We start from the raw sequence: 22,949 nt of genomic DNA, 5'->3' as shown, positions 1-22,949 counted from the left end.
CGACAAGTACACAAGTCACAAACAAAAGAGATTTAAAAGCACACCAAAAATAAACTAAAAACGAACTCCTTGTCGGAAGCAGTCACAGCCAAAATCCTTATTTAACGTGTTTATTAAAACATTAGCGTTTTCACCACGGCAGCCCGTAGCTTCATCAGAAAAATTGTTTTACACTGAAACATGGCATTTAAACCACAAATAGAGGAAGTGACATCATCACATTTCCTCAAACAGCGTCAATAATACGTTATTAAAATCATTCAATTTAAAAATAACAATAGTGTCATATTTACAAAAAAACAGATCTAATCATGTCATAGATGTATATTACAAACTATACATATCATCATAACATGATATAGCATAAAAATATAAAAGTTCAAGCAACGATAACTCATCTGGCGGTTCTAATATTAATGCTGCAAGTCAGAGCAGCATTGACGAGCCGATACCGGCTGCACAGCCGGTGAGGACAAATGTTGATGGGAACATTAATTCGACTGGTGCGGACAGCATTGAGAATTTGTTTCCTCTTTCGGGCCTCTGCCCAGAAGAGGAATTGAGGACGAGAGGACAGCGATCTTTTGCTGGTGCAGTGACTACAAACAGACAAAGTCAGCGTACTGAACATGGACTTGTTGGGACTAATTTTGGGTTACCTGACTTTGAGGGTTGGTTGCTTGATACGGGCAATATGTCTTTTTGCCAACAAGGTATGTTTTCAGGCACTAGCACTGTTGGCACTAATAGTCAATGTTTATCTGACAAATTGAAACTGTTTGATTCCAAACTGCTCAAATTAAAAAAACTGCAGTTGGAATCTTCATATTTTAAACAGTGCATATCGGAGAAGCTCATTCCTAAGGGTTTAAGAAATAACTTTGTACCTTCTTCATTAGTTGTTGATAATGCATTCTTTAATGATCTAGAAGTACTATTTCAACAGCAAGGTATGCAACTATTGAAGTGATAGTGAAACATTATTCACTTCACATTGAGTTGTTAGTTAATGAATTGAATAAACTGGACAAAGACATAAAACTGGATATGGATTTTACTAGATACAAATTGACTACGGTCGAATTTTATCAAGTATTGACACACTACTGGTAAAATTAAAAGTTGGTAAAATAAAAATTAATGAGGGATAGGAAGCTTACTCGAAAGGAGAAGCATACCCTAGACTAAAAGGAAAAAGTATACACAATGACCCAATCACTACCGGTCAGGATAGGGATGAGGGTGACAATGGGATGGCCTAGATGAAGTTATGGAAAAATGATGACTGTGACGATACAGGGCCGAGGCGGAGTAAGAGAATTAAAGCCTCTTCCAGTAATTACCAACAAGGTCAAGGCAAAAGGAATGACAGGGGTAACTATCAAAATGGAGGGAATTTTTTAGGACAACGCAACAAGAAAACCCGTACGAACAAGAGGAGGAATTAAATGGGGGAATTACTCCTATATCATTAGGTGATTTGTGTGTAGACCAAAATATCGTAAACCTACCACCTCCTGCTTGTAATTACCCTGTCATTCTTACAAATAAGAAAGGAGACTTTAAGATTTACAATTTCTCTGAGATAATACTTCACGAACAATTAATAGAACTTCTATCACTAGGCAACTCATTTGTACCAAATTATTCTGGTAGTATGTCTAAGGCACTGATCGAATTGAAATGTTACGTTAGAAAGATGAACTTAAAACTTGTCTTTAACGAACAAAACAACACTAGTAACATTATAGGTACCGGTGATGGTGGACATGGTTTGAAATTGCCTAGTGTATTTAATCCCCCACTTCACAATATTTTAGAGTTATTTGAAAGAATTTGTGAAATTGACTTCAGACACTTGGGAGTAAATAATAACAAGATGACAGGTGTGAATAATTATAACATCACCAAGGAGCAAATGTTATTACTGGATGAAATATGTCAGTTGCCTGTGCGTCTCTTAAAACCTGATAAGGGTGGGGGTCTTGTCCTCTTCGACAATATTACTTATAATAAAAAAATGCAGAAAGTTTTAGAAACAGATGCATATGTGAGATCTTCTAAGAATGAAGTAAATGGTAGCATCAGGTTGATAAGAGGTATTTTTAGGGACCTGTTCTTGGCGGGAAAAATCGACATCAATTTATACAACTATATTGATATTAGTTGTCCTAAAATTCCCGCCATGTTCGGGATCCCTAAAATTCATAAAAACATTCATGACCCCCCTATGAGAGCATTAATTGACGGCAGGTCTTCGATCATTTACCCTTGTTCAAAACTTATCACCAAAATTTTGGACAAATATATAAAAGGAATCAGTAGTCTCTGTAAAGACTCCTGGTCTTTCCTTGAGAAAATAAATAAAATTTCATTTAACCAGCATAATAACTTTCTGACCATCGACGTCATTGACCTATACACCTCCATTCCACATCAGGAGGCTGTTGAATGGTCAGGGCTTTGCTAAAGGAGTTTGGTGCCTCTAGACTTGAGGTAGACTTGGTTACAGAACTGTTAGACATCGTGTTGACCTCTAACTATTTTTTGTTTAATGAGGAATACTTTTTACAAAAGCGTGGGTAGCGATGGGCTCACCCTGTGGAGGGGGGGTCGCCAATTTTGTAATGGGCTATTGGGAAATAAACATCTTGAAAAAGATCCCAGGCTTAATGGAACCTGTAGTCTATTACACACGTTTTTTAGACGACATTTTCATTTTGTTTAGAGGCACAGAATCAGAGGCTATAGCACTGGTTGATACTATGAATACTACTACGGACTTTTTAAAGTTCACATCAAAATTTTCATCTGAGGTAATTGATTACCTTGATGTGAAACTAGAAAAGGATAATATAGGGCAATGCATTACATCTTCTGTTTTCAGAAAACATACATATTGTAACGCATTTCTACACTTTACCAGCTTTCACCGCATAAACAGAAAAGAGCTATTGTCAAGGGACAATTGGTGAGAGCTGGTAGGATGTGTAGTACTATGGGTGACTTTGACAAGGAATGCGAACTGTTGAAAACCATGTTTTGTAATCGTGGTTACCCTCACCATATGTTATGTGACCTTATAGGTGAAGTGTCAAGAAAAAGGACTAGTGGTTTTTATAAACCCCTATTATCACAGGGTAGGCCCACAATTAATGTATCATTAATTGATGACATAACAACGGGAAGTGAACTCGAACATGAGGGAGGGGGGACAAGGTTACAGAGAGGTGATGTAATAGATTACTCCTGAGTTTCATTACTACATTTAGTTTGAATTCTAGGATTTTGGCTATTATAAAGAAGAATTGGCATTTGATATCCACAAATTCATATTTGGTTGAGAGACTTGGCAATAAGCCAAGATTTATTTTTAAGAGATCAAACAACTTAAAAGATCTACTTCAAAGGGATGGAGCAAAACCATTTTACAAAAGAAATGGGATGTCAAAATGTGGTTTTGTAGATACTGTCAAGAAGTGAGAACAGGTGAAACGCTTATGATCAGGAAAGAAAATTTGGATACATTTTGCCTTAAACTGTGACAGCAAATCTATTATCTACACTGCTTTGTGCAATTGCTGTGACGCGTTTATATAGGCAAAACGGATCGGCGTTTGAAGGATCGTGATATACTAACATTTATGCAATAAGGAACAATAAGAGCGAGAACGCTAGCAAAACATATTTGCCTTAACCCTGGTCATAGTTTCTCATTCATGGCCATCGACCATGTCCCTATTACCATTAGAGGAGGGCCATTTTCATTGATTCTTGAAAACAAGGAGCTTGAATGGCAATTCGCCTGGATTCATTTAGGGATCCAGGACTTAATAGTAATTGCAATATAGCCCCTGTTTTAAAATTAAAAAGTTATTTTAGGTAAAATATCCCTGGTTAAACAGTTTTGGTATTTGCCATAGTATTTGATAGCATTAATAGTTCGGAATGACACTATAGGGATGAAATTAATCCCCTTCTGGGGATTTAATAGTAATTAATATTTGTTTTGTCATTTTTCTGAATGGTGTATCACACTAGTTATGATATTATATGCATATTTTTGTACCTTTTGCATTATATGTATATACATTACAAATGCACTTTGAACAAATGAGTTATCGTTGCTTGAACTTTTATATTTTTATGCTATATCATGTTATGATGATATGTATAGTTTGTAATATACATCTATGACATGATTAGATCTGTTTTTTTGTAAATATGACACTATTGTTATTTTTAAATTGAATGATTTTAATAATGTATTATTGACGCTGTTTGAGGAAATGTGATGATGTCACTTCCTCTATTTGTGGTTTAAATGCCATGTTTCAGTGTTAAACAATTTTTCTGATGAAGCTAATGTTTTAATAAACACGTTAAATAAGGATTTTGGCTGTGATTGCTTCCGACAAGGAGTTCGTTTTTAGTTTATTTTTGGTTTGCTTTTAAATCTCTTTTGTTTGGTCCTGTTAATATACACTGGTCAGACCTGCAATGCATCACAGTGGTTACCCATGTGGAATAATTGAAGACTAGGGAGGTGATGATTAGTGATCAGCAGTATGCTTTCATGCCAGGAAAGAGCACTACAAATGCAATACTTGCTCTGAGAGTGTTGTTGGAGAAATACAGAGAAGGTCAGAAGGAGTTGCATTGTGTCTTTGTGGACTTAGAGAAAGCATATGACAGGGTGCCTAGAGAGGAGTTGTTGTACTGTATGAGGAAGTCAGGAGTGGCAGAGAAGTATGCAAGAGGGGTACAGGATATGTACAAGGGTAGTGTGACATTGGTGAGGACTGCGGTGGGAGTGACAGATACGTTTAAGGTGGAGGTGGGTTTACATCAAGGATCAGCTCTGAGCCCTTTCTTATTTGCAGTGGTGATGGACAGGTTGACAGATGAAATTAGACAGGAGGCCCCATGGACTATGATGTTTGCAGATGACATTGTAATATGTAGTGAGAGTAGGAACCAGGTTGAGGAGACCCTGGAGAGATGGAGATATGCTTTAGAGAGGAGAGGAATGAAGGTCAGCAGGGCTAAAATAGAATATATGTGTGTAAATGAGAGGGAGGGTAGAGGAATGATGAGGATGCAGGGAGTAGAGTTGGTAAAGATGGATGAGTTTAAGTACTTGGGATCAACAGTTCAGAGTAATGTTGAGTGTGTAAGAGAGGTGAAGAAGAGAGTACAGGCAGGATGGAATGGGTGGAGAAGAGTGTCAGGAGTGATTTGTGACAGACGGGTATCAATAAGAATGAAAGGGAAGGTCTACAAGAGGGTAGTGAGACCAGCTATGTTATATGGGTTGGAGACGGTAGCATTGTCGAAAAGGCAGGAATCAGAGCTGGATGTGGCAGAGTTAAAGATGTTAAGATTTGCACTGGGTGTGACTAGAATGGACAGGATTAGGAATCAGTATATTAGAGGGTCAGCTCAGGTTGGACAGTTTGGAGACAAAGCAAGAGAGGCGATATTGCATTGGTTTGGACATGTGCTGAGGAGGGATGCTGGGTATATTGGGAAAATGATGCTAAAGATGGAGCTGCCAGGTAAGAGGAAAATAGGAAGGCCTAAGATGAGGTTTATGGATGTGGTGAGAGAGGACATGCAGGTGGTTGTTGTGAAAGAGCATGATGCAGAGGACAGGAAGAAATGGAAACAGATGATCCGCTGTGGCGACCCCTAACGGGAACAGCCGAAAGAAGATGATGATGATGATGATGATGAAACACCTACACTAAACCTTACAAACTATCATTGCCAGATGTGTGGACAGCTGGTGGAGGTGTGGTTCACTGTAGGGACAGGTACTACAGATCAGCATTACACATGTGGGGAATACAAACAGTACTATACAGAGACCATATGTATGCACACACTCTAAATGTTTTGGAGCTAGAGTATGACCAACCCATGGGACTCATCCTTGTGGATTATACCCTTGCTATGAATGTCACGCAATGTCATGTGCTATCTGACATGTCCATGACATGTAGTGGGCTAACTGTAACACTGCTCAACTATCCTGCAAAACATATCTCACATCCCAAACATACCATCCTTTGTCTGCATAACCCTGTCCTCAGTGGAGCATATGACATCTATGGGTGTATGTCATATGGGATAACACTGACATATGACATAGATGCCCATCACAACCATTGGACAAAACATGTGTACACATGGCCATGGAGGAGACATGAAGCAACACACACAGTAGAAGTGATGTACATGTGTGTACACCCTGTTGTACATTGGCTTGACACAATACAACTATGGCCTTTGTATAATGGTGATATTGCAGATGTGAAACACTAAACACCATACAGGCCTGTGCACAGCTTATGTAGGCATGACATCAAAACCACCACATAACATTATTAAAACAAATAAAAGAGCTGCTAGGAGTAAATGCTCTTGTGAAAAAAGCCAAATTCAACAAGTAATAAAATAAAAGACAGCACAAGAGCAAAACAATGAAGGGGTAAAATACGAAAATGTAATGTCCCATGAACCAGATAGCTCCAATCTCAGCAAGTTCAAATGGACAAAGTCGAATCTGATAAAAAATATATATTTATTGCAATAACAGGTTAGCGCTTTTGCTAAATAGCTTCTTCAGACCTTTAAATAAAAGAACTCTGCATTGATTTAAATACACAGCATGGCGGGAAATGCATGAACATTCCTTAAAGTGACATGCAAACATATCCTTACACCAATTGCTTATTAATAGAATGTAACATAAGTCTAATAACCATTCAAAAACTCATAAAATCAATTATATATATAAGATATATAAAATGTAAGACTCTAAAACACAAAGGTCTACAAGAAATTTATACCAACACTCAAACCATGACTAACGATAGAATCTAATTAAAATTATATGTATATAAAAACATATATAGAAAAACATATAAAAATATATAAAAGAACCTACCATCACTATATATATAACTAATAAAACAACATAAAATTAATTAGCCTCTTATCTTCCTCATTCTCAGGAAGGGTTGTATCGGGACCTTCCCATTAAGTCCAGGGGGCATATCGGACCTTAACCTCATAATCCAATTTGTTTCTCTGGCCTCAGTAAATGTTTCAACATCCCCTCCTCTAATAGTTCTACATATCTTCTCTAATATTTTAAACTTGAAAGAATGTCCATCACCTCTATCAAGAACATGTTTGGCTAGGGCGTTGTGAATAGTGCCTATCCTAATGTGATAGACATGTTCACGTACTCTATCCCTGAGACATCTATTGGTCTTCCCAATATAAAACGCAGGGCATCCTATACAGGATGCCATGTACACCACATCAGTAGACATACAATTCCCATGAGCTCATGAGGTAAAACTACCAAGGCCTGTTGGATGTATGAATATGGGATCCGAATCAATGTAGGAGCAAAAATTACAACTATTGCAAGGTGTAGTATAGAATGGACCTGTATGTTTGTCTGAATGTATAAGCTTCGGATAGCATTAAGGTTCATCTTATTCTTATAAATGTACCTAGGTCTATCGCCAATGACTTCTCTCACCATAGGGTCCATCAATAAAATATGCCAATGTGTGGTAATAACATCCTTAATGGAACCTATATCCTTAGTATAATATACAGGAAAAACAGGAGATTCCATGCTTCTGTTAGTCCTATCATTTGTACTGATAACATTAGTAGAATTAATATCTCCAACAGAAGAATTAATGGCTCCAGCAGAAAAATATGGTGCAGCTGTACTAGTCCTCAGTCCAGTAATGTCCATCATCCCAAAAGTGAGATCGACCGAACTATAACAACGTGCCCTCAGCCTATCCTCAAGTTCACCCAGTCCTACACTATAGTCAGAGTCAAATGGAGTGTACCTAGAAATACGCATAGCTTGTCCCCGAAATATGTTCCTATATACATAGCCGGGGTGCATGCTATGACGATGTAACAGTGTATTACTGTGACAGGATTTCCGATACAGCCCAGTATTGATCATCCCATTCTCCAACTTCTCTACAAAGACATCCAAGAACGGAATCCTAACTTCAGACCACTCTACTGTAAAACAAAGAAAATCAGTGACGGAATTAATCTCGTTTATAAAGGTATCCAATTCAATGGATGTACCTGTCCATAGAAGGAATAGGTCGTCCACAAAACGCCTATAGAACGGGATGTGCCTAATATATTGATTATTCTTAAATAGATGTCGCATTTCCCATTCTGCCATGACCAGGTTGGTGTAGCTATTGGCACAAGATGTGCCCATAGCTACGCCATCCCTCTGGATGATCAATACTGGGCTGTATCGGAAATCCTGTCACAGTAATACACTGTTACATCCCTTAATGGGAAGGTCCCGATACAACCCTTCCTGAGAATGAGGAAGATAAGAGGCTAATTAACTTTATGTTGTTTTATTAGTTATATATATAGTGATGGTAGGTTCTTTTATATAATTTTTATATGTTTTTCTATATATGTTTTTATATACATATAATTTTAATTAGATTCTATCGTTAGTCATGGTTTGAGTGTTGGTATAAATTTCTTGTAGACCTTTGTGTTTTAGAGTCTTACATTTTATATATCTTATATATATAATTGATTTTATGAGTTTTTGAATGGTTATTAGACTTATGTTACATTCTATTAATAAACAATTGGTGTAAGGATATGTTTGCATGTCACTTTAAGGAATGTTCATGCATTTCCCGCCATGCTGTGTATTTAAATCAACGCAGAGTTCTTTTATTTAAAGGTCTGAAGAAGCTTTTTAGCGAAAGCGCTAACCTGTTATTGCAATAAATATATATTTTTTAGCAGATTCGACTTTGTTCGTTTTGAACTTGCTGAGATTGGAGCTATCTGGTTCATGGGACATTACATTTTCATATTTTACCCCTTCATTGTTTTGCTCTTGTGCTGTCTTTTATTTCACCACATAACATTTCTTGAACATCTTGAGTGTGTCACGACATGAAAGCATTCACCTATACAGTATCCAAATGCATACATGTGTTGCGCAACATACACATACAACCACATCAGGCCACAGATACAGTACATTCACCTTGCTGGTGTCAGACATCACTGTCATGCTTGCTCCTCATGTGTGTGAGGTACACAGATGGCATGTGGGACATGGAGTACTGCTAAGTTAGCCAGGTCTGGGCATAGTTACCAGACATCAGTAATATGATTGCAGATGTGCAGGGGTGTCATCTGTATACCCTACAGTGACCTGTGTCACACATTCCACATTAGGGTTTAGTGTGTATACACCTCAGTGACATGGGTCACATTCCACATTAGATATGTATTGTATCTGAACACAGTCATGGCTGTGAACTGTGTCTGTAACTCACACTGTATAGCAATAGTGAAGCCGCATGATGTCCTGCAATGGCTATGCACATCAGCTCAATGTGCAGTATGTCACTGCATATTTGTAGGGTGGACTGACAACATTGCGTCAGCTGAAGGTCCATGTTAGTATAACATGTCCCTGCATTAGGACGCCATTACCTTACTGTATATTTGAAAGGACAACATTGTGTTACACATGTATGCATGTCATTCAACACGTCAGCAGAAGACATGTCATACTACATGTGATTGGCAAGGTCATATGCCACACATCAGGCTGGTGTACTGTTAAACTGTGCTGGTCTGTGGTACCATTGCAAAGTAGGGACAGCCATGTCAAACATGTATGTACAGCCACATGCACATTGTCTGTAGACTCAGCTCAAGGGTAGACAGAATAATGTTGAACAGACATGCACTGCTTTGGGGGAGATATGCGAGCTAGGGCTCAGGCAAACATAGTATTCACTCCACATACCCTTCTGCACATGTCCTCCTCACACATAGGGGCAGTAGCCAACACAAGCATCAGTGGCAGATGTACAAAGGTCAGCGATGGTCTGTCAACATGTGGGGTATGTTGCACAAAACATGGCAGTGCGGTGCAATGATGCATAGTGCATGCATTGTGTTGCAGGTATGGGGTATAAGCTACTAACACAAATAGTGCAACACAGGGATGTATGCTAACTACTACTATAAATGTGTAAAGTGCATGCCTTCTGCTATAACACATGCATGCTGTTGTGTGCAACTCAGAGATGTATGATAACTACCACTATAATTGTCTAAGCTGAATGCCATCTGCCATATCACATGCATGTTGTATGCCATTGGGTGCCATAGCATGTGTCTGTCTGTGTGTCTGTGTGTGTCTGTCTCTGTGTGTGCTGTGCTGTATAACTTGTAATGTACAGTTTTTGTCTGCTCCTCACAGGTGTTGATGTAGGTGCGTTGCCCTCCTGCAGTCCACCTGATGTTAGTGTCCCCACAGACTCTAGCAGTGATGATGAAAGTATGATTGAGGCACAGGCAGGGTTGTCAGGGGCTAAATCTGTGCCATTGGTTGCCATTCCACCTGTATCCCCCTCATCCCTGCACACAGTTCTCCTGCCTACTCATACCCCATCACCAGTGGCTATAGAGGAAGGACAGTTGGCAGATGGTAGCATGGAACATGGAAGTGTTGAGACTATAGGAGGTGTGCCTGCACACCATGATCCCAGCCAACTGACTGGTGATGTCCCACACAGGCATGTGCACAGTGCTGCTCGTAGGAGGACCACTGGCCAACATACCCCTACAAGACAAAGCACACCAGCTGGTGTCACCAGACACATGTTTCAGGCTGTAATGGTAACACAGGCATGTGCTGAAAGAGGGCTGCTGTCTGTTCTTTAACTGACAACATCCAGGCAATTGCACATGCTCACCATCATCTTGCAGATGTCTTGGCTAGATGATTGGGTGACAAGGTGGGAGTCCTTGACAATGGCATGACAGTCCTCGAGTGTGGAATGTCTGTGCTGGAATATCTGGTGGGAGTGAGGCATCGGGCACGTGGACGTAGGCTAGCTACATCACCTGTTGAAGGTCTACGTGAACATGCTACTTCACATGCCCGCTCCCATAGGGGTAGTAGCATCAGCAGTGCAGCTGGTGCTGTGTTGTCCACACCAGGACACAGCAGGCCACAGGCACGTGGTCCTGGATGGTCCCAACAGGGACACAGTTCCAGTGGACATGTGTCATCAGACAGTACCCAATCTGGACCTCTGCCTGGTAGTGCCCGTGCAACCCCTGGCAGGTGCAGGTCACGTGGCCATGGCCGGACACCGTGAACTGTGAAACCTGCCCTGTACAGTCTGCAGCTGTCAATAATACCCCAGTGTAGGCCAGCCACATGCCAGACCTGTGTGCATGCACACACACACACACACACACACACACACACACACCAGAAACAAATGTAGGGCACCTCAACACACACACACACACGCATAACATCCACACACGCCCAGTGATATCAAAGGCCCTAACCCACACACATGATGTCATCCAATGGTGCAGCCTAGGCCTCTGGCAAACATTATCACCCTGTGCATTTGATGATGCCTGTGCCACATCCCTGTCATCCACACTATCGGGGCAGGGACATGCTCATATGGTCTGATGCACAGGGTGAACATACTAGTAGTGTTTGACAGGCAACAGACATACCATGTATTACAGTTTTAGAATGCATTTGGTATGTTTGACAGTATGTATCATGTGTAACAGTTACTGCATGTTGATGTTCTGCCTTCCTCTTTCAGGTGTAATTGCATGTGCCGGGGGATGTCAGTGTTTGCGGTTAGTGTCCCATATGTAAATGTTGACTACTCACAGGTCTGTATGACAATACCTGCATGCACTTTGTAGCTTCCACATCACAGTTTTAATCTCCCAAGTTTTAATTATGTTTACTGACCTAATGATCCAAGAGCATGATAGCTGTGTAGTAAGCTACTGTGTTCAGAGCCGTCCCATCCATAGTGGGTGACATCACAGGTATAGTTACCTGGTGCAGGGAGGAGGTGAAAGAGTGGTATAGCAGATGACAAGGGTAAAGGCCAGTGGCTTCTCATTGGGAAGCAGTAATACCTGCTCTCATGACAGGATGCAAATGCAGACACACCCACACACTCAGGGATTCACAGACACAGTAACACACCCACACACTCAGGGATTCACAGACAGTAACACACCCACAGTTGCCAGTGTTGGGATGAGAACCCCTGCCTATGTGCAAATCATCATTATAGTACTACATAATTACAAGACGTGCCACAGAGATTTCACATGTACAGGTAGTCGGAATGGCCTAAGATCAAGGACATCAGCAGGGATACTAGATTGCAGTGAGTGAATGTGGGGTGGGGGGTTCATCAGTCGGCTATGTAACAACAAGCCTCACCCCAGTGTGTACACGTTTTCAGGCTGGTAGAATACCCTTCTAAGATTGATGACATCAACAGGGATACTAGATTGCATTGAGTGGATGGGGTTAGGGGCCTTAAAATGTCACTATGGTAAAATACAGCCTCACACCAGGGACTGGACAGCCATACATACACACAGAAACACACTGTGGCATTCATAAAGATATACAGCTATGTCACACACATACAGACACTTGACGTGTGAGATTCAACCACCTGCCTATGCCTTTCTTTCTGCACTTCACTCTGTACTGATGTCTACCACAGTGTTCAGGAGAGTGAAAAACATTTGGGATGTATTCCCCACCATACATGACATATATGGAAACACACACACACACACACGTGCCTGTACTGTGAATCAAACACCTGCCTATCTCATGATAGGTATTACAGAGTTACAGCACTATCGCATGTGCTACAAAGTGTACTGTTTCTTTTCTTTGCCAACTGTGCTGATATATGCACAATATATGAACAGGGGAGGTGTTACTGTTACAGGTGTCAAGAGGTTTGCCTTCAGTGTCACCCTTACTGCATTTTACGTTGTGTGTCTTCCACTTCAATTAACAGAACCATAGCTTAGCAGTTACACAGGTTATTGTAGGAATGGTTGTAACACACATGTGAGCTGTCCTCAGTAATCATTCATCTGCAAAGTAGCCCCACCACTTAGTAGTCATGTCCAAACATCTGTCTATACCTAAAGTACAGCTTACTGTACTTTGAGCATATCACCATATACAGTTGGCAATGTTGAGTCTGCATTGCAACAGCATGATGTACTAAGACAACAGTCACCTTCAAATATCAGATACTGCACATGCATGGAATCTAAACACACATCAATACATGTACACATATGCAGTCTCCATCAGTAAGTGGACTAGCAGGTCAAGAGGATACATTCCACACCTTCCGCACACCATGTGTGAAACCTAGCCGAGCATTACACCATAATGGATGTTGTATTCATGTATTGGTAGGACACACAACCACCTTCACTGAGTAGCCAAGTGTACATTCATGCCAACAGCACATATCAGCAAGACACACACACACACACACACACAGCAATATTCCATGTCATGATCCCATAAACTGTTATTTGACTGTTCCACGGTGAAGTCAGGACATTGTAACGGTCAACTGTGAGCACTTCATATATGTCACACACACCTCATGATTACTGGAAGAGTGCCAGCAATGTGCTCTGTTTGAGCTAGGCATTACACTCATTCAAGCATGTGCGAGGTTTGTGGCTTGTAAACATCTCACCCCAGCATGTTCTGGCTATTTTGGTAATAAGGTTAATGTCCAGACAGCACACAGTATACATGGCTTGCAATTGTTGACATGGGGTATATGTAGGAGCTGTGGGCACACGTGGCTGTACATGTCATGGACATGTCACCTGTAACTACTCAGGCACATACAGAGCATAGCGGTATTTCCCTGAGTCTGTCAATACAGGCCATATGTGTAGGTCCTATGATCCTGTTATTTGGGTATGCTTGTAGGCATTGCATTAGGTGGACATGTCTAATGACATACATGCCACATGGGTTGTTGTATGATATGATAGGTGTCATGGGTGACCAGTAGAGAGGGAATATTACCTCTGTCAACATAGATATCAAACCTTATGTAGTGTTATCATTCAGCAGCCATGGACCCATCTGCCATGTGCATGTGTGTAATGAATGTAGCCACATGTATGTAGAAAGGACAACAACAGCTATGGTATTTTCATTTATGTTGTATGAGTGTGGGATGTACATATCCAGAGCAGGTACATTTAGGCCATATCCAATCATGAGGGTGTTGTTTACTGGTGTACAGCAACAGTCGACTGTGTTAATGCTGACAACATCCGAGGGACCCTGGTATGTGTACAACTGACCTGGTTACAAACAGTGCTATAATTGCATTGCATAACACATTATGCAACTGTGGCAGTACATGGGTACTTTGCACAGTTGATGTAGGGCTAGTTACAGTCCACCAATCGAAGGTTATTTGGTGTTCTACCATACTATGTCATACCACATGTATGGATGTGTGTTGGTAGTCTGAAGACATGGTGGTGGATGTATGAGGATATAGCCTAGAATGCAGCTTTTGCCACTGTCACCTGTACCTGACTCATCTGTGATGACTTATATCGGAGTAGTGGTCTTTACTTGTGAGTAGCCTTTATGAATATGTGAACACCACCACCTGGAATGGTCCATACCAGTGTTATGGCCCACATGTCTGGATCTGAGTTATATGGTGGTAGTGCAATTGTGCACTACAGAGCCTTCAGCCAGGTGTTCCTCACTGCACAGATGTCAGTATTCCCCATTGTAGGTTTTACATTGAGCAAATGGATTACGAAAGCTATACATCTAGCACTGGTTAGTATAAGCATCCAATGCAATTGTCTTGTAGGTGTCAGTGTTACTTCTGTGTTTAGGAATTTTGCCTTGGAATGCCACTATATGGGTAAATGCGACCTAGGTATTAGCCACACTCCCTTGAATCATGGATGCATGTGCTCTGTGACAAAGGCTTGTCTTTTAGTCATGACATTCCAGAATGACAGACACTGGACAACCTCATAATTACAGCAGGACATTGACTTATTGTTTTGGTCAAGCAGTTGCCACTCGTACCATGACATCACTGCGAGTGGCAGTAATGTGCTTGGTATCAAATGCTACATCTAAGGTGATGGACACCAGCAGAAGTTGTGTATATGACCAATGTCAGATATACTTAGTGTAGCAGTCCTACTAATAATGACAACTACTAACACAGCCGGGAGAGGTCATCTTGACACCTGCACCTCAGTTGCATTAGACAATGGGGCTCACATATTATGCTTGCACATGCCACTGTTCCAAGTATAATGCCACTGTCCACAACCTGCTATCAATGTATGCCTTTCAGGGCAGCAATGTGTGTGAAGCATGCTGTAGTTAGCATCCACCTGTGTGTCCCAGTTAACTTATTGTTTGTCACTTCCACACATGCATGATTGTGTATACTTCACATATATATGTCAGTACTTCATGTACATGTATGCATGTGTATCACACAGCACATAACAGATATATCATTTACGGGCCACATACAGGTATCTGGTAGTAAACCTGTATGATGTGCATATATATATACTGCCAGTTAAGATGTACATAGCTGTGTGTTTACAGTATGAGTCCATTACAATGTGTTCTGTACATGTAAGTGTATGAGCATGCACACTGTGGCCTTCCGTGGTTAGAATCTGAGTGCATCCCAAACAGCCCAGTGCTACTGAGTGTATGAGCGTACCCACTGCCACCTTGTGTAATTTGAGTCAGTGCATCTAAACAAGCCCTTTGTTTCTAAGTGTATGAGCATGCCCAGTATAACCTTGTGGAGTTGTAGTCATAGTGCATCCCAAATGGCCCTGTGCTACTAAGTGTATGAGCATGCCCACTGTCACCTTGTGTAATTGGAATCAATGCATCCAAACAAGTCCTGTGATTCTATGTGTATGAGCATGACCACTGTAACCCTGTATAGTGATAGTAGTTGTCCATTCCACAGATGGGCATACTCCAGTTCAGTGCTTCTGTGCTACAACTATACCTCTCAGGCCTACCTATGTCTTACCTGCAGATGATGTGCCATGTTTGTGCATACCTGTTGTAATGGACTCCTACTTTAAACACATAGGTTTACAGCTATGTACATCTTAACTGTCAGTATCCCTGTTGTTGTCCTCAATCTTAGAAGGGCATTCTGACTGCCTTGAAATGTGTAATCTCTGTGGTGCATATTGTAACTGCATAGTACTGTAATAGTGATCTCTAGATAAACAGGAGTTTGGATCCCACCACTGGCAACTGTGTGTTAGCAAATGGCTGAGTGTGGTTGTGTGTTTGTATTTATGTCTGCATCCTGTCATGACCATGGGCTTTGCTGCTTTCCAAAGAGAAACCACCTTTTGCACTGGCCTTTATCCTTGTCATCTGCTAAACCAGCCTTTTCCCCCCACCCCACTGCACGTAATCAGTCCTGTGATGTCACCCAGCTCAGAAGCAGAATCAGAGTAAGTGTAATTGTATGGGTTCTGTGGCACAAACCCCAACTGCATACCACTCTACTAGTTACCTTTACATAGGCAAGATGTGTGCACACAATACTGGCAAGTGTGTGTGTGTGTGTGTGTGTGTGTGTGTGTGTGTGTGTGTGTGTGTGTGTGTGTGTGTGTGTGTGAGAGACTACCCTGTAGCCAGGCATACACATGTGTTATGTCTTTTAACATGCTGCACACCATGGTAGTCATCTGTGGTGAGTGGGATCTACAGATTATTACATAGCTAGGAATAGAAAAGAATAGACAGTCAAGAACGACTACAGTTGGGTATGTTGTTTTCCTGTGCCACTGTCGCACAGTGACATAGAAGTGGTCGCAGGGGTGTATGTCCATACCCATCATTCCCCCACCCAAACTCCACAATCCCCGGAGTATATTTCCTTAGCTATCATTCCCTACCCCAAACTCCACATACACAACAACCATCCCTTCTCTGGTGAATTGATTAAGATATAAAACAAGAGATGCCTCTGTTTTGTGTACATGTCAGTTCCTTTGGAACCCTTCTGTGTCACAAAAGGTGTTCAGACATGTATATATATATATATATATATATATATATATGGCTATAGTTGTGTCTGTGTATATGCGTATATATATATATATATATATATATATATATATATATATATATATATATATATATATGTGTGTGTGTGTGTGTGTGTGTGTGTGTGTACACATCCCGTAGGTGCATATATGTATTTAGTTATGACAGTTGTACAGATGTAGACTTGTCTATGTTGTTTCACAGAGTGCAATACATTCGAAATTACAATTAATAAGTATAGAGTTTGTTTAAGGGACAGGGCATCCTGCATTACTGAAAAAGTTGTTGATTGTGCTTTATATACTAGTTGTACTATGTTCTACATTGGTAAAACAGAAAGGAAGCTTAAAGAACGTATTGGTGAACACATAAGAGCAATACGTGATGGTAATGAATTGAATGCTCTGGCAAAACATATTAATGCATTCCTTTCACATTCTTTTAAATTTGTTGTTTTAGATGTTATAAAAATGGATGTTAGAGGGGGGGGGCATGGCAACCGTTTTTTGGAAAAACTTGAATTAGAATGGCAACTCAAACTTAATGCCAATAATTGGTCAGGGATGAATAATACTATCTCTATAAGTAGTGTTTTAAAGTTAAAATCATTGGAGAGATGATAAGGAACGTTTTCAACATTTCCCACTTATTTCTTACTTGAACAATTCTTAATTTCCAATTTTTAATTTTTTTCTATAACTGTACATTAAAAAAATTTTTTAAAAAATTTAAAAAAATGTTCACGAGATAAACTTTATTGCTTAAGTTAAAACATATATTTATTACTTATACATGATTATACATATTCCACAAATTTAATCATATATTTAATTTTATGTATTATAAATATATATTTATATTTACATTTATATTATTTATATTTATTGATATATTTAATTTTATATATATATATATATATATATATATATATATATATATATATATTTATTTATATTTGTTTTAATATTTACATTACATATTAATATTTATATTTTTATTTTTAGACATATACATATGTCCTATTGTATTTTTTAAGTTTTTCATATGTATATATATTTTTAACATGTATTTTATATCTGTGAGGTTCCTCTACATACACATACCAATATTTATTGAATGCACGATATCCAGTGCAATTCTTTATTATCCCACACATACATACATATTGTCCGTCTTTTATAAATGTAATTTTGGTTTTGGATACATCGAGTACATTGCCACAAAGTTTATTCTTTATTGACATCATTTATATACAAGTTCGGTTATTATTAATACTGCTCATGAAATAGTTTGTGCATTATTTAAGTTTCACAGGCTTCATTCTTTCCAGATTATTTATTTATGTTTGCGTTATTTATGTTTGCGTTTTTGTCAGTTTTGACACTTGAAATGTCTCATTTAACCTGTTTACGTGCTAACTAGTGTTGAATGGGTACTTTGTTCATTATACGGGTGCTGTTCTTTTAAGCATTTGAATTTTTTTAAATGTATTAATTGTTTAATTTATTAATTACGTTTAGTGTATTGGTTATTTAAACACACAGGAAGTGATGTATTAGATCAGTTGGAAAAAGTTTGGCAGGAGCTAAACGAAAGCGCTTACTGGAATATTTTTTGTATACTACGCCATTTGTTTGTTCATTAAACGTTGCAGTCTATCCGTAATTTTGGTTTTTTTGGTTGGATTGTTTTTTCTTGGCTCTTAGGAGATGAATTAAACTGTGAATGGATTGTAAACTACCTCACATGTTTTAATGTAAGAGTATCTTATTGTTTTAGATAGTGTGTGTTACAAATAGTATAATTTTTTTTAGCTAATGCTCTCTGATTATTTTAACATAATTTCTTTTATATTTGTGTATGATAATCTTTTTGTATGGTGTGTTGCATAAATAGTACAAATTTTTTGCTAATGCTCTCTGATTATTTCTAACATAATTTTCTTTTATATTTGTGCATGATAATTTTTTTGTATTATTGTTGGAGCTTTTCTCCCTGGGCCATTGCTGAAAATGGAAATATATCCAGTTGAACTCTCCCAGTTAACAAATGTAAAATAAAATAAATAAATACAGTTTGTGTCAGTGTGAGATTCAATGACAGCTCCTAATTTGGAGACCACTGACATTGACCTTGACTTCTGAGAAGTAAATGCCAAAAAGGACCGGTCCAAGGACTGATCTCTGAGGGACTCCACTTGTAACTGGCCTCTTTCTAGAGGTGGACTCCCCAATTCTAACTTCTTGGGTCCTATCTGTGAGCCAGTTGGCTATCCACCGGGTGACATACGGGTTTGTACTTAAACTCTTGAGTTTGCCAACAATGCGGGGTATTGTCTCAAATGCCTTGGTCAAGTCAAGGTAGACAGTGTGAACAATTTTGCTCTCATCCATTGCTTTGGTGATTTGTTGACTTCAGGAAATTTCTGAGTTTCAGTGTTTCTGCATTACATTATCAGTTCTTTGCCTTACTCTTTGGACTGTCTACAGCTTCAAGGGTGCTCATCAAACATCTTTCCCCAGTCATACTTCATTGCAGATTGAATGGCACTCACATTTTCCTTAGTTAGATGACTTACTTATCTCTGCAGAGTCTTTATTCAGATTTCAAGAGTCATTAACCTGGGTTGTGTGACCATCTTGGCCTCCAGATTAATTTTTGCTAAGTCCTCGACTTCATCTCACAGCATTTTGTTTCTTGGCTGCCTTTCAGATACTTCTCTTCAAAAGGCCTTTTTGACACAAGAAAAGGTGGATTTGTATCTGGAATTTTTCCCAGGCTTATCCAACCAATCTTAGACTTCTGCAAGAGTGTTTCTAAGGATCTTTGGGACCATGGATTCGATGATTCTCCTAATCAGGTTACACATTAAAAACATGCACTGATTTCTAAAAAATAACACATGGGCCCAGCATTTACATCTTCTGGAACATCAAATTCCAGTTTTGTTTTTTTTTTTAAATGGAACTGCATTGGTGGAGACGATACATTCAGCTGAATCCAAGACTCCCTTTCCCTCTTCAGACCTCAATCCAGTCTTTCACCACAGATGTTGTAGACTTTTCTTGAGGGATAATTTCCATGGGGGGCAAAGTTGCAAGGCCTGTGGAATAATTTAGACAAACTAAAGCTCCTTATTATAAAAGAGATGTTGGCTGTGATCCATGCCTTAAAATCTCCTTCACCTATGGTCACCAGGACCTGTTCAAGTGATTATCGACCATTCCATAGGGATGTGGTACATAAACAAGCAGGAAGGTACAAGGTTGTACTCCATATGAAGGTTTTCTGTGATGGCTTAGCAGGTAGCTGTACAGCATTACATAACCCTTCAACCATGTTACATTCCATCAAAGCAAAACGTAGTGGCATACAAGCTGAGCAGGACCAGGACAGACCCTCACAAATGAAAACTGAACAAGGGGATCTTTCGGTATCTGATCCATTTGTGGTAAACACCTCAGATAGATCTGTTTGCCTCCTTTCTAAATAGTTCACTAAAGAAATTCTGCTCCAGAGCTCCATGTAAGCAACCATGGAAAAGAGATGCATATTCATTCCCTTGGACAGGAATGTGCTTTTATGCTTTTCCACCCTTTCCACTGATATTCAGGGTGATTCTGAAGATTCAGAATGACTCTCCAAAATTGTTATACTGACTGTCTTTTGACCTAGGCAACATTGGTTCTCCCTTCTTATGGAATTGACCAAGGGGAATTACCACAAGCTTCCTCACATACTGGATCTACTCATACAAGACTAGGGAAATCTGATGCACCCCTATCTTAGTAAAGTTCAACTGATTCCCTGGATGATTCAGTTTTTAATACCTTTTAAGTACCTTTTTTCTGAGGATGTGTGCCAGGTACAAAAGGAGGCAAGAAAACCTGCTACTGGAAAATTATATATTGGTAAGTGGAAGCGATTTTCTAGTCTGTGTCTAGTAATAACCAGAGGCCCATCACGGATTTTGTACCACTGGTGCTCTAATGTTTGTGCAGGTTACTTTCCTCTAGCATCTCTTACTCATCAGCAAAGATTAATCTCACAGCCATTTCAGCATGTCTGTCCATGGATTCCCCTCTTTTAATACAGTCTTATGTGAAAATAATTTTGAAAGGAGTGTTGCATACCAAGCCTCCTAGAAAACAGTTAGCTCCATCTTGAGTTCTTAACCTCTTCCTCACCTTAGAAATTGCTCCTCCAGACTTCAAACTAATAAAGACTGCTGTCCCATCTCTAACCTCTCTCCAATTGCAAAAATGTTTGAAAAACTTGTATATAAGCAATTACTTAATCACATCAACAATTCTGAGTTACTGATAAACAACACAGTTCCCATAATGCCATTAGAACTACCACAGTGCTCCTGTCAGCTGCTAACAATATACTGTGCAACTGAAATGAAGGTTACTGCACTGCTTGAGTATTTATGGATATGGCACATGCCTTTGAATCAGTGGACCATGCAGTTCTACTTAATAAGCTTAGAAGATTTAACTTTGGTAACAACATTATTAATTGGTTTAGTATTTGCATGTCAAACAGATCCTTCCAAACTTTCTCTAATAACCGATAATCGGCCACAGGCTACCTAGATTTAAGTGTTCCCCAGGGCTCCATACTTGACCCACTACTCTTTTCCCATTTCATTAACAACTTGCCTACTAAATTGTCCTTACTTAATCTTTATGCTAATGACATTCTACTTATGAAGTGCAGTAAATCCATTACTAATTTACAGCAACAATTTCAATCAAGTTTTTCAGAATTTTGCCAATGGTTAGCTAATAACACACTTATTATCAGCCCAAATAAAACAAATGTAATGTTATTTTCGACCCCACATAAAAGAGCAAACCTAAAACCCACCCTGCTCATTGGCATGCAAAACATTATCCCTTTTGTTACTGAATATAAATGTTTAGCTGACACACTTGATCCCTTATTCACATTTACAGCCCATATAGACAGTATCACAAATAATGTACTCCCACAAATAAACTCTGCTGTAAGGTCTCTGACTTGCTAACCCACAAAGTTAGCTTAGCTGTTGCTAAGAGCATACTACTCCTCAAATTCAAGTGCTGCCTACCCTTACTAACATTTCACTCTTCCTATAATACCCATAGACTACAAGCTGTAGAGAATAAGGATTTGCTATGCTTGTGAAATTGCATATGCACCATTTTGACCTCATAAAATGTATTAACTGTCTCTCCATAGTAGATAGGTTCATTTTCCTTCTGAATTTCCTCATTTTCAAAATACTGAGCCTAGGGTATTGCTGTCCTCTTCAGTCCTAACTACCACTCAGGAAACATTCTTGCCCAGTAAGAGAAAATGCTGGTGATGGAACCCTTCTTATCCACCCATCTCAGGACCCACCACCTGGAACCACCTTCCCAAAGAAATCAGGACACACTCTACTTTAAGTTACTTCAAAAAACAGTATAAAAGAACCTTAGCAATAAAAGTATATGTAATGACTTTATGGACAATGGTTAATAATTCAAATGTCTATGACTGTAATCATGCATTACAGTAAAACTGTATGTATATATATTTAACATAATATAATTTTACTGAAAATTGCTTTGACATAATTGTGTTGTCCTTTGATGCAACTGTTCTGTAGTGGTGATACTGCCTTAATTAATTCATTATATCTTACATTCCTTTGTCTATTGTATGCTATGTTCTATTTCTGTATGCATCTGTTTGAGGAGTCCAGGTCATGGCTGAAAGGGGTCAAATAAAACAAATGCAATGTTATTTATAAACAATTAAATAATTGTGAAAGAAAAAAAATTACTCTTGCTCCATTTGAACCAGCTCATCAGGTTGACTTCATATTGCTCTGACATCTATCAAAAGAGAATTCTGAATTACAGGCTGTTGTGGTGAGTTA

Source organism: Protopterus annectens, chromosome 1.part1, assembly GCF_019279795.1.
Source record: "Protopterus annectens isolate FY-2018-M chromosome 1.part1, PAN1.0, whole genome shotgun sequence".
NCBI classification, from domain to species: domain Eukaryota; kingdom Metazoa; phylum Chordata; order Ceratodontiformes; family Protopteridae; genus Protopterus; species Protopterus annectens.
This window is presented reverse-complemented; position numbering follows the sequence as displayed.